This window comes from Cervus canadensis, chromosome 3, assembly GCF_019320065.1.
Source record: "Cervus canadensis isolate Bull #8, Minnesota chromosome 3, ASM1932006v1, whole genome shotgun sequence".
In the NCBI taxonomy this organism is placed as follows: Eukaryota; Metazoa; Chordata; class Mammalia; order Artiodactyla; family Cervidae; genus Cervus; species Cervus canadensis.
Window position 1 is genome coordinate 93,316,910 of NC_057388.1, and position 12,208 is coordinate 93,329,117.

Consider the following 12,208-nt stretch of genomic DNA (forward strand, 5'->3'; position numbering starts at 1 on the left):
GCCTGGCATATTATCATAATCAGAAGTCCTTGCACCTGTGCTTTATATTTTCTTCCCCATACTCCTAAGTCCTCATGCTAAGACTGCTGCTGCAGCTGCGGCTAAGTCGCTTCAGTCGTGTCTGACTCTGTGCGACCCCATAGACGGCAGCCCACCAGGCTCCCCCGTCTCTGGGATTCTCCAGGCAAGAACACTGGAGTGGGTTGCCATTTCCTTCTCCAATGCCTGAAAGTGAAAACTGAAAGTGAAGTCGCTCAGTCGTGTCCGACTCCCAGCGACCCCATGGACTGCAGCCTACCAGGCTCCTCCATCCATGGGATTTTCCAGGCAAGAGTACTAGAGTGGGGTGCCATAGCCTTCTCCGTAAGACTGCTGCAGTTGCCCCCCCAATGTATTTTCCTCCAAGCGGGCTAAGATATGATTTCTCAGATGCATCTTTCTAAAATGCTGCTGTGACCACAAGATTTCCAGGCTTTACAACAGTTAATGGTCTTCTTGTGGTCTGTCGCATAAAGTCTGATTTCCTTGTCCTTGCGTATAAGATTATTCATTGATTCACTCAACAATTGAACAAATCTTTATTGTACCAACTACATGACAGGCCCTGGGCTAGGGCTAGGGTTACAGCAATGGATGAAATGAGTTAAGACTGTGCTCTCATGGGCCCAGAAATCTTACAGTTCTGTGTTTTCTCCAAGTCTGTATTTAACCAAAAATGGTAGACTTGGAATTAGAGTCAGGCTCTTTTAACTTTTAACCCATTGAACTCCTCTAGTCACAGGTTTAGCTTTGTATTTGATCTGGAATAATATGTGGCTCCCACCTAAATTATGTCTGCTGTCTGTTTTAGAGTTGGGTTTGCTATTCATCTAAGTCATTTCCTTTTTTTCCTGGGCACATAATTAGACCACATTTCCCAACTTCCCATGCAGGTAGAGGTGGTTATGTGACTGAATTCTAACCAGTGAAATATGCAGAGGTGATATGCACTACTTCCCAGTCTGGACCATAGAACCCTGCACCTGTCATCATCTCTCCTTTCTCTCCATTAGCTGCTGAATATAGAGGACTCCAAGGACCAAGAAAAGGGTGAATCCATAACATGGAAGAAACATTTCCTGGATTACACATGGAAAGCAGCCTGTCAACCAGGAGAACTTTGTATGACTTCTTGTGAGTGAGAAATAAATTTCTATTGTCTTAAGTCACTGGGGTTTGGGGAATTCTTTTTTTTTTTTTTTTACAGCAGATAATAAATGCACCCTTCAAATAAAAACCTAAAATGGGACTACAAGAATGATAATCAAATGGCATAACTTTATTCTTAAATAATCCATTAAACTATATGCCCTATGTTCATCTTTGACAATCTGGATATAGACATCAATAGTCTCATTAAATTCAAAGGAGATAGCAGCACTCCAGGAAAATTTAAAATGATATTCAATGATACTGTAAATCCAGTGTACCTTAATATCAACAAGGTGTGCCTGCTAAGTGACTACAGTCATGTCTGACTCTTTGTGACCCTGTGGACTGTAGCCCACCAGGCTCTTCTGTCCATGGGATTTTCCAGGCAAGAATACTGGAGTGGACAGCCATTTCCTCCTCCAGGAGATCTTCCCAACTTAGGGATTGAACCCACATCTCTTACATCTCCTGCATTGGAAGGCAGGTTCTTTACCACTAGTGCCACCTGGAAAGTCCTCAACAGCATTTTTGAATAAAGTAATGAAATAGGGGTACTACTCAATGAGCTCAAAACTGCCTAATCAATTATACCCCAGATGATTAGTAGACACATTTAAGTATGTAGAGTGTTCTGCAACTCCAGAAATATTGGGCTATTCTCTTAGCCTTGTCTTGGTCAGCATTTTTATTGGTGTCTTGCATGAGGATGTAGTAAGTATGCTGACCATGTGACAAAAGTCTGGAGGGGCTAGAAATGAGATATAAGATCACTGACAGAATCAAAATTCATTATCTTGATGTGCTGCAGTGCTGGGCCAAAACCAGCAACATGACATGTAATAAGGGTAAATGAAAGGTCTTGTTTTTAGCTCAAAAAATGAATTATAAAAATACAAGATGGAGAATATGTAACTTGGCAGTTGGTGTAAAATGGCTCTGGGGGTCTTGTTTAACCAAAAGCTCGATTTGAGCCAATAGTGTGATATGGCTTCTCAAACATCTGCTTTAATCAAAGCATCGTGGGACCATCATGAGACACATTAGGCTGTGTACTCCTCAGATGAAACCTGGGGTGTTATTTTTAATTGTAATTTTAAAATTTCATTTATTATTTATTTTTGGCTGCTCTGGGCCTTCACTGCTTTCCAAGGGCTTTTGCTAGTTGCAGTGAGCAGGGGCTTCTCTTCGGTGTGATGTATAGGCTTGCCACTGCAGTGGCCTCTGTTGTTGAGGAGCAGGGCTCTAGGCATTCGGACTTCAGGAGTTGTGGCACACAGGTTCAGTGGTTGTGCCGCATGGCCTTAGTTGCTCCATGGCATGTGGGATCTTCCCACACCAGGGATCAAACCCATGTCTCCTGCATTTGCAGGTGATTCTTATCCACTGTGCCACCAGGGAAGTCTTTTAATTATAATTGTAAACTTCTGTGTATGTTGGAACAGTGATGAACTAGAGACTCCATGGAGGAGGTGATGAAGATGGTGAATAAAGAGGTCTGCTGCCTTGCATCCATAGCATACCACTGTTTAGCACTCATTTCTCCAGCTTTGCACTACAGTCTGTCTCATCCACTAGACAAGCTCCATTAATGAACGGATCCTAATAATCATAGCATCAACAATGGTTACAGGTAACATTGACTGAGTTTTTCCCTTATGCAAGGCGTTTCTCTAAATGTTTTACATATATTCCCTTATTTAACCTCATGGCAGCTCTATGAAATGGATCCTACTAGTGACCCACTTTTATGCATAAACTAAGACATAGTGGGGTCAAGTTCCTTAGTAAATGATGGAATCAGGGCACAGTGTCAGGCAAGCTCTTAAACCCCCAACCTTAAGCCCTCATGCTCAATCATTTTACTGAGGGAGAGTAGAGTGGTACATAGAGACCAAGGTGTACAAAGAACCAAGAGGGGCAGAGTTCTCTGGTAAGCAGTGGGAACTTGTCTAGTGCCTGCTGCATATAAGAGAATACACTCATGAGGTTTGGATACACCTGGCCACCTATTCCAGTAGCTTCATGAATAATATCCACATATTTTTATTTTTCAAAAGCACTTTAAATTTGAGACATAATTGACATATATTACATTAGTTTCAGGTGTCAAAAACATTTCAGAAACACTTGATGCTCTTTAATCCTCCACATTTCTTTGTAAATTAAGCATGGCAAGTTTAGAATAAGGAAACAAGTCCAGAAAGACTACATTAGTTCATCCACCCATATGTTTATCAACAAACATTTATTGTCTATTATGTTCCAGACAATACCACTAGATCATAGGAACTTTATAAAGCAGGTGTTATCTCTATTTCATATTTAAGGAAATGGAAGTTCTGAAGATCGCATCAGCACCAGCACTATGAGATAAACACACACACACACACACACACACACACAATATATATGTGTGTGTGTATATACATACATATTATATATGATACATGTCTGGGTCCAACATTACATACTTTTCTTTCAAAGGTTGAAGTTGGAAGGGTCATTCTTCCTCAATATTAAATTTCACAACCCTATGTGCTGGAAAGGGGTTTCCATATCTAATTAGTAGTTGCGCTCTTGGTTTCCAATATGATGTTCTTACATTAGACAGATTATGTGAAAAAAAATCAAAGCGACATAAATGCAAAGAAGGGTCATCATTATCAATAGGGATGAACATTCTTAAATAAACGCCTGTTAGAAAGTGAGATCACCCTTGGACGGTGCTTTGAGATCTTTGGGAAGTGTGACTGGGGTTGAGGGGAGCAAGCCAGGACACCTTCCCGTCCAGACATTCCAGGCTCCAGGCCTCCCAGCTGTGGAATGTCCTGGAATGTGCTCGAATGAGTGTGGGCTGTGGAGTCTGGGAACAGTAGGGCTCTGATAGCAGGGGCTGGTCTGGACCCACCTGGGACCTCTGGTGTTGTTCACCAGCAAGGTAAAGAAACTAATGCAAAAAAATCCGCCTGACAATGCGGGAGACGTGGGTTTGATCCCTGCGTGGGGAAGATCCCCTGAAAGAGGAAATGGCAACCCACTCCAGTATTCTTGCCTGGGAAATCCCATGGACAGAGGAGCCTGGTGGGCTACAGTCCACAGGGTCACAAAGAGTCTGACACGACGGAAGCTACTTCGCACACTTGCATGCACATCTTGTCACTGCAGGCCTCCCTGAGAGCAGAGGTGGTTTCAGGGAGAAACCAAAACCAAAGAAGAGAGTGGTTGCTCTATCCTTTCTTACAAATGTCCACCAGGTCAGCGCAATTTCCAGCTGAGGCTATCCAAAAGTCTCCCTCACCCCTGTCACCACGGAGAGTTAGAAAGTCTGTGTCACCTATCCTTCTTCCTTTTAAAGGAACGGTCTTCTTTAAGGTTAGAACTGAAGAGAAACTGTGGACCCAGGCAGTGAAGGGTAAGGAGTTGGTAGTGAAAAGAGAAGCAAAGTGTTTGGTGCTTCAATCCTGGAAGTTCCTGGGAACTCGCCTGCCCACTTCTCCCTTTTAGTACAGACACAAAGGCTAGCCTCTCTGCAGAAGCCTTTTAAAGTGCTGTCAATAAGAGATCATTCAAGGAGAGTTGGAATGCCCATCAGGGGAAAGATTTCTGTGTCTCTCCTGGGAGGCCTCAGAGACGTCTACATTTCCCAGAACTTCCCAGAAGAGAATCAAGGGGAAGGAAAATTACTGCTTAGACTGAAGTTGGCAGTGGCTTTGGGTATCAGCTCCCCCCCTCCCCCTAGGCCCTGGCTTGGTGCCTCTATGGAGAAGCATCTTTAACTTTCATTGCCAGGGGTGTTTTGCTTCTAGTGAGGGGAGGAGGAGATAGGAGAGGAAATAAAAGCACAAAAATGAAAAACAAAGAATTCCTGAAGGTCTGATAAGTTGTTCAACTATGCACCAAAACATAAATATTTGGCCAAATTAGTTACTCCAAATGCTTTATATTTCTAAAACTGAGCCATAGTTTTGTTATACTTTGAAGTTTTTCAGCTCTTGACAATTCTGTGAAACTCTAAGGGGAGTGGGGCTTGGAGTTCATTTCCCTCCCTGAGATTCCAGCAAATACTTAGCTTCCTTTCTTTGAGGCCTGGTGAAATGATTTTGTTTTGTTGGTCATCTCTTTCCAAAGGGACATGTTCTGTGTTTGTGCAGTCACTCAAGTCAGCATTTTATCAGTGAACAAGCAACAGGCAGCGTGTGCTGGAAAATAATAGCTTGGAACTGATGAGAAAGCTCTAATGGTTACTAAAATATCTGCATCCTAATATAATCTGCAGTGATGCTGCAGCTTAATTTCTGCTCACCTTCTGTTGAATTCACCTTTTGAGATTTGCATGACTTCAATCATGTAGTATTTCATGACTGAAATCTAATTTACTTATGCTATGGCATGGCAGAAATCACTGTTCCCTTGGACTGAAGAATGAACATCCATAAATTGAGTGTTTATATGATCCTCAAGCTGTTGGTTAATTTCCTCAGTGCAGTCCTGTTACCTGAAAACTTGGGTTCACCTCTGGGATATTGAGCCAAAAGATACAATCAAGCCAAGGAACGGGAGATGGAAGGTTTTCTTACTATACTTGCAGCAAGTAAGGAGAATCAGGGATCTTTCCCAAAGCAGTGTTTTCCCAGACAGCAAAATTGGGGAAGTTTAAGCTAAAGATAAATGCATACTCTTGAAAGGGTTTGAGTAGTAGGCAGAGACCAAACTTTAACTAATTAAAGTCAGGAGTTCAGTAAAGGTCAACATCCTCATCCTTTACGTTCCAGCTGATCTTGTGTGGTTGAGTGTTTCAGGCTAATCTTTACCTTGAAATAGAACTGGGACTCTTCACAAGTGGTATATTATCTTTGCTAGTGTTATTTCTCGTGCCATAAGAGTCTTTGTTTCTGCATTTTTTTGTTCCCTAGAGATCATTAATTACTGAGACTTGGTCAAGGGCATGACTAGGCTTGAGTCACAGAACAGTTTAGGCCAAAAATGGCTTCTCTTATGTTGAGAAAGCTATGTCTGGTTTTATTTCTCTGGGCATCCCTTCCTTAACTGCTTATAGTCCTCTAATAAATTCAATGAAAAATAACCAATCTTATCAGTTGTTTGCTATCATTTAAAAAAGCAGTGAGATATTTTAAGGTCTAGGAAACAATGGGCCTTCTTTTCCTGCAGTCCCCATGTTTAAGGGAGTTAATTATTTTTTACTTCTTTTCTTTATTTAGTTTTGGCTGTGACGGGTCTTTGTTGCTGCATGGGGTCTTCTCTAGTTGTGGTGAGCAGGGGCTCCTCTTCTGTTGTGGTGTGCAGGCTTCTCACTGCGGTGGCTTCTCTTGCGGATCACAGGCTCTAGGTGCGTGGGCTTCAGTAGCTGCGGTTTGCAGGCTCTAGAGCTCGGGCTTAGTAGTTCTGGGCTTAGTTGCTCTGGGGCATGTGGGATCTTCCCAGACCAGGATCAAACCTGAGTTCCCAGCATTGCACGGTGGACTCTCAACCACTCAACCACCAGGGAAGCCCAAGGAAGTTAATTAAACAAGGAGGGTATTAGATTAAAGTGGCTTTAATGCCTTAGTAGCCTAACCTAAGCCAAACCTAAGCAAACCCAAACCTAAACCTGTAGACACCTCAAGGTAAAGAAATCAAACCTAAGGAGAACCCATCAGAATGAACCAAGTAGACGTTCCCAAATAAGGCAACTGCTTAAGCTATAGTCAAGCAGATAATTGCTTTGTTTTTGCCTCTTCTCTATCAAGTCTCTACTTGAGCGTCTATAATATAAATGGTGAAGCACTCTGGTTTGCTGGTACCCAATTCAAATCGATTTTTGCTCAAATAAACTCTTAAAAGTGTAATATGCCTCACTTTATCTTTTAACAAGGGGAAGATCAAGACAGAAAGATGGAAGAACAAAGCCCCATGGTTAAGCCCTTGGCCAGTGGGAAACTTTTTCTCTAGTAGTAGCTCACTGTACATCATAGTAATGAGAATTATTTTTTAAAATTATTTGGCTGTGTCGGGTCTTAGTTGCGGCATATGGCAACTTTAGTTGCAGCATGCGGGATTCTTTGAGTTGTGGCATGTGAGATCCAGTTCCCTGACCAGGGATCAAAACTGGGTCCCTTGCATTGGGAGCATGGAGTCTTAGCCACCTGGGAAGTCCTAAGAACTATTTTTGTTAAAGAGGACAATGTGTGGTGTTACTGAGAACTGTCACTTTCTAGGCAAAGCAAAGTGCTAAAGAAGTATCAAGCCTGCTCTCGGGCCCCAAATCTTTTGACCTCATGCCCAGGAAGCGAGACCAGGGACCACCTCCGGATGTTGCTGATGAGAGTGAGTCTGTAGCTTAGAGTTCAGGTCAGATATTTAATGCAGAAAATCAGAGGTCCTGCCTCGTTAGAGTTAGCTTTAAGGATTTATTCTATTCTGTTTTATTAGGAAATACTTGTGTTTGGGGATGGGGGTGGTTATGAGAGGGACAGAGCAAGACCTACTGCATAATTTCTTTTTAGGAAGCTTTGGAGATATTTAAAGCATAGAAGGTTCACCTATATATGCAGACGCTGACTGAATTACTCTGAAATTGTTGCTGTTGTTTGATCGCTCAGTCATGTCTGATACTTTGCAACCCCATGGACGGCAGCACACCAAGCTTCCCTGTCCTTCACTATCTCCCAGAGTTTGCTCAAACTCATGTCCATTGAGTCGATGTTGCCATCCAACCATCTCATCCTCTGTTGTCCCCTTCTCCTCCTGCCTTCAATCTTTCCCAGCATCAGGGTCTTTTCCAGTAAGTCAGTTCTTCACATCAGGTGGCCAAAGTATTGGAGCTTCAGCTTCAGCATCAGTCCTTCCAATGAATATTCAGGGTTAATTTCCTTTAGGGTTGACTTGTTTGATCTCCTTCTGTCCAAGGGACACCCAAAAGTCTTCTCCAACACCACAGTTCAAAATGATCAGTTCTTCGGCACTCAGAGATTTCTTTATGGTCCAACTCTCACATCCATACATGACTACTGGAAAAACCATAGCTTTGACTAGATGGACCTTTAATAAATAGATGGGGAAACAATGAAAACAGTGAAAGACTATTTTCTTGGGCTCCAAAATCACTGCAGATGGTGACTGCAGTCATGAAATTAAAAGATGCTTGCTCCTTGGAAGAAAAGCTATGACCAACCTAGACAGCATATTAAAACGCAGACCTTTCTTTGCCAACGAAGGTCCATCTAGTCAAAGCTATGGTTTTTCCAGTAGTCATGTATGGATGTGAGAGTTGGACTATAAAGAAAGCTGAGCACCAAAGACTTGATGCTTTTGAACTGTGGTGTTGGAGAAGACTCTTGAGAGTCCCTAGGACTGCAAGGAGATCCAACCAGTCCATCCTAAAAGAATTCAGTCCTGAATAGTCTTTGGAAGGACTGATGCTGAAGCTGAAACTCCAATACCTTGGCCACCTGATGCAAAGAATTGACTCATTGGAAAAGCCCCTGATGCTGGGACAGATTGAAGGCAGGAGGAGAAGGGGACGACAGAAGATGAGATGGTTGAATGGCATCACCCACTTGATGGATGTGAGTTTGAGCAAGCTCCGGAAGTTGGTGGTGGGCAGGGAAGCCTGGCGTGCTTCCCTGCAGTCCATGGGGTCTCAAAGAGTCAGACACAACTGATCGACTGAACTGAACTGAACCTTTAATCAAAGTAAACCAGTCCCAGTAAGCTTGTCAGAGCAAAATTCTTCAGAAGATATTTTCTCTACATCTTCCTGGTCACTATCACTTGATTTTCTCAAAGGAGCCTCTCCCCCTCCTTGACTAGCCTCTCAGTTCCTGCCCTTCCTAAGCCTTGGAAGGCCTGTCTCTCTTTTCTCTTGAAAGAGTAGTTGAAACTCCTCTTCCTCCAGGGAGGCTTTCTTGGAGAAAAGGAGCGACTCGCCTTTCTCTGGACTCTTGCAGAACTTTACTTGCACCACTTCATGGCAGTTATTTCATTGTGATGCATTGTAGCAGTGTATGTTCACATCTTATCTCTTGTACTTACCTCATCTGACTTATAAGCTCCTGGAAGGCAATATCTGTGATATATTGATAGTCCCTAACTTCAGATTCAACTTATGATTTCTTGACTTTACAAGGGTATGAAAGCAATATGTATTCAGTAGAAACTGCACATCAAATTTTGAATTTTGAGCTTTCCCCAGACTAGTGATGTGCAGTCCAGTACTCTCCTGATGCTGGCCAGTGGCCGTAACCACCTCTCCCAGTCAGTCATGCCATTGTGAGGGTAAACAATGGATACACTCTCAACCATTCTGTACCCACACAACGATTCTATTTTTCACTTTCAGTACAGAGTTCAATAAGTTACATGAGCTATTCAACACCTTATTATAAAAGAGGCCTTATATTAAACAATTTTGCCCAACTGCAGGCTAGTGTAAGTGTTCTAAGTGCATTTAACATATGGTGTTTGGTAGGTTAGGTGTATTAACTATATTTTCAACTTACAATATCTGAATGTAACCCCACTGTAAGTCGAGGAAGATCTGCATCGTACTCTGTGTCGCTGTGCAGTTGTTAAGCCATGTCTGAGTCTTTGCTACTTCATGGAGTGTAGCACACCGGGCTCCTCTGTTCTCCACCATCTCCCAGAGTTTGGTCAAATTCATGTCCATTGAGGGGTGATGCTGTCTAACCATCTCATCCTCCGCTGCCCCCTTCTCCTTTTGGCTTCAGTTGTTCCCAGTACCAGGGTCTTTTCTAATGAGTCGGCTCTTCATATCAGGTGGCCAAAGTATTAGAGCTTCAGCTTCAGCATCAGTCCTTCTAATGAATAATTCAGGGTTGATTTCCTTTAGGATTGACTGATTTGATCTCCCTGCTGTCCAAGGGACTCTCAAGAGTCTTCTGCAGAACCACAGTTCAAAAGCATCAATTCTTTGGCTCTCAGCCTTCTTTATGGTCCAACTCTCACATCCATACATGACTATTGGAAAAACCATAGCTTTGATTAGATGAACTTTAGTTGGCAAACTGATGTCTCTAGTTTTTATTATGCTGTCTAGGTTTGTCATAGCTTCCCTTTCAAAGACCAAGTGTCTTTTAATTTCATGGCTGTAGTCACCCACAGTGATTTTGGAGCCCAAGAACACAAAATCTGTCACTACTTCCACTTTTCCCCCTTCTATTTGCCATGAAGTGATGGGACCAGATGCCATGATCTCAGTTTTTTGAATGTTGAGTTTTAAGCCAGCTTTTTCTCTCTCCTCTTTCACCCTCATCAAGAGGCTCTTTAGTTCCTCTTCACTTTCTGCCATTAGAGTGGTATCATCTACATATCTGAGATTGTTGGTATTTCTCCTGGAAATATCTTGATTGCAGCTTGTGATTCATCCAACCCAGCATTTCATATGATGTACTCTGCATATAAGTTAAAAAAGCAGAGTAACAATATATGGACTTGACATACTCCTTTCCCAATTTGGAACCAGTCAGTTGCTCCATGTCTGGTTCTAACTGTTGCTTCTTGACCTATATGCAGGTTTCTCAGGAGACAAGTAAGGTGGTCTTGTATTCCCATCTCTTTAAAGAATTTTCCACAGTTTTTTGTGATCCACACAGCCTATGGCTATGTGGATCATAATTTGTATCTTCACACTATTTAGCATCGTACCTCATACTTAAAAGGCACAGTAGTATTTGTTTAGCAATGAAATAAATGCATCCAAGGCCAGATCTACTGCACAGCAGTAGCCTGAGACCAAAATGTTCTTACAAATAAGGATAGAGAAAGTCAAAGCTCCACTTTCTAAGTTTCAAATAAATACTTCCCTTATTTTCTCTATCAAAACTCAGTACTGAGCATATTAAATTTGGTCAGAATCAACTGAGTGGTTTAGAGTGTAACCTAAAGTAAACCCAAGTAAACATTTTTCTTTTTTTTTAACATTTTTCTTTCTCTTTCTTTTTTTCTTCCTTGGGAACAGATGACACTTTACTAGACAAAAAGGAAAAATATCTGGGTGGGAGAAATTGGGTGGGGCCAGTTAAGCCCACATTCCACTACTAGATTTAGTTGAAAATACCAAGCTGTTTTCAAGAAGTCTGAATTTAACTGACTCCCTCACACCGTACTCAGGGGTGCCTTCCTTGAAGAACTGAAAGCAGAAGGAATTGGGAGCTGAGAGTAATGCTGAACAAAAGGTAATTATTTTAAATCAAAACATATGCAGGAAGGGTGAACTTAAGCTAAATTCCAAGGGGCAATTGCCACTCAGCTTTCACTTCTCAGACCTATCTTCTCTGATAAATTTTCCCTGGTTACATAAAAAAGAGGTGGGGTGGGGTTTGCTTTGCCATTCTTTAACATAGTGCTTTTAAACAAACCGTCTCCTTTTAATACACTAGTGCCTCTCATCTCCTGATTGCCTTATATATAATACCTGGTACGATGTGGTCTTAATATGTAAGTAATGAGAAGATGAGGAACAAGTGGTAGAAGAATTAAAAGGAGGAAGAAAAGGTAGGAAAGATAGTTCCTGTCCTGATTACTCAGTGTCTAAGAGTTCTGGGAGACTTGGGAAGCCTTTTTGATTGTGGCAATGGTGGGATTTATTTTTCAGTTTGTAATGCATGGTGTTATCTCTCATGGTTGTGTCGATTTGATGAAACAGCTGCTATTAGTTTGGGATGATTGGGGAGGATCTGTGGGCAATCCGTGCAAAGAGCCTAACTGGGCTGAAATCTCCAGCAGTGATAACTTTGGGTCACAGAACTTAAGTCCTGTCATTTGGATACTTGGACTTTGGGGAAGGAAGAAATTGATGAGAAATAATAATTAGAGGTTAGCCTAAAGAGGCTAGAGAAACGAAAACAGAGGCTTGTTTATACTTCTTCACAAATACAGAGAAATGCCCCTCAGCCCTGGCCCCAACAATGGAAGTGACCCAAGAGTGCAGAGCAAGGAACAGGACTCTCAAGGCCAAAGCCAAAAGAGTGAGCTCAAGGGCAGATGTGCCGTGGGTCTA

At 42.2% G+C, this 12,208-nt stretch overlaps 1 protein-coding gene across 2 annotated transcripts in view; it reads left to right on the top strand.

The window, feature by feature from the left end:
* The first annotated feature begins 11,292 nt into the window (after positions 1-11,292).
* CALD1 (caldesmon 1) overlaps positions 11,293-12,208 on the top strand; it is a 227,603-nt gene continuing 226,687 nt past the window's right edge. The window contains exon 1 of one of the 2 annotated variants that reach the window (XM_043463767.1): positions 11,293-11,384. The gene's annotated coding sequence lies outside the window, so the exon portion shown is untranslated. The remainder of the gene's footprint in view (positions 11,385-12,208) is intronic. The other variant, XM_043463770.1, reaches the window with a different exon arrangement.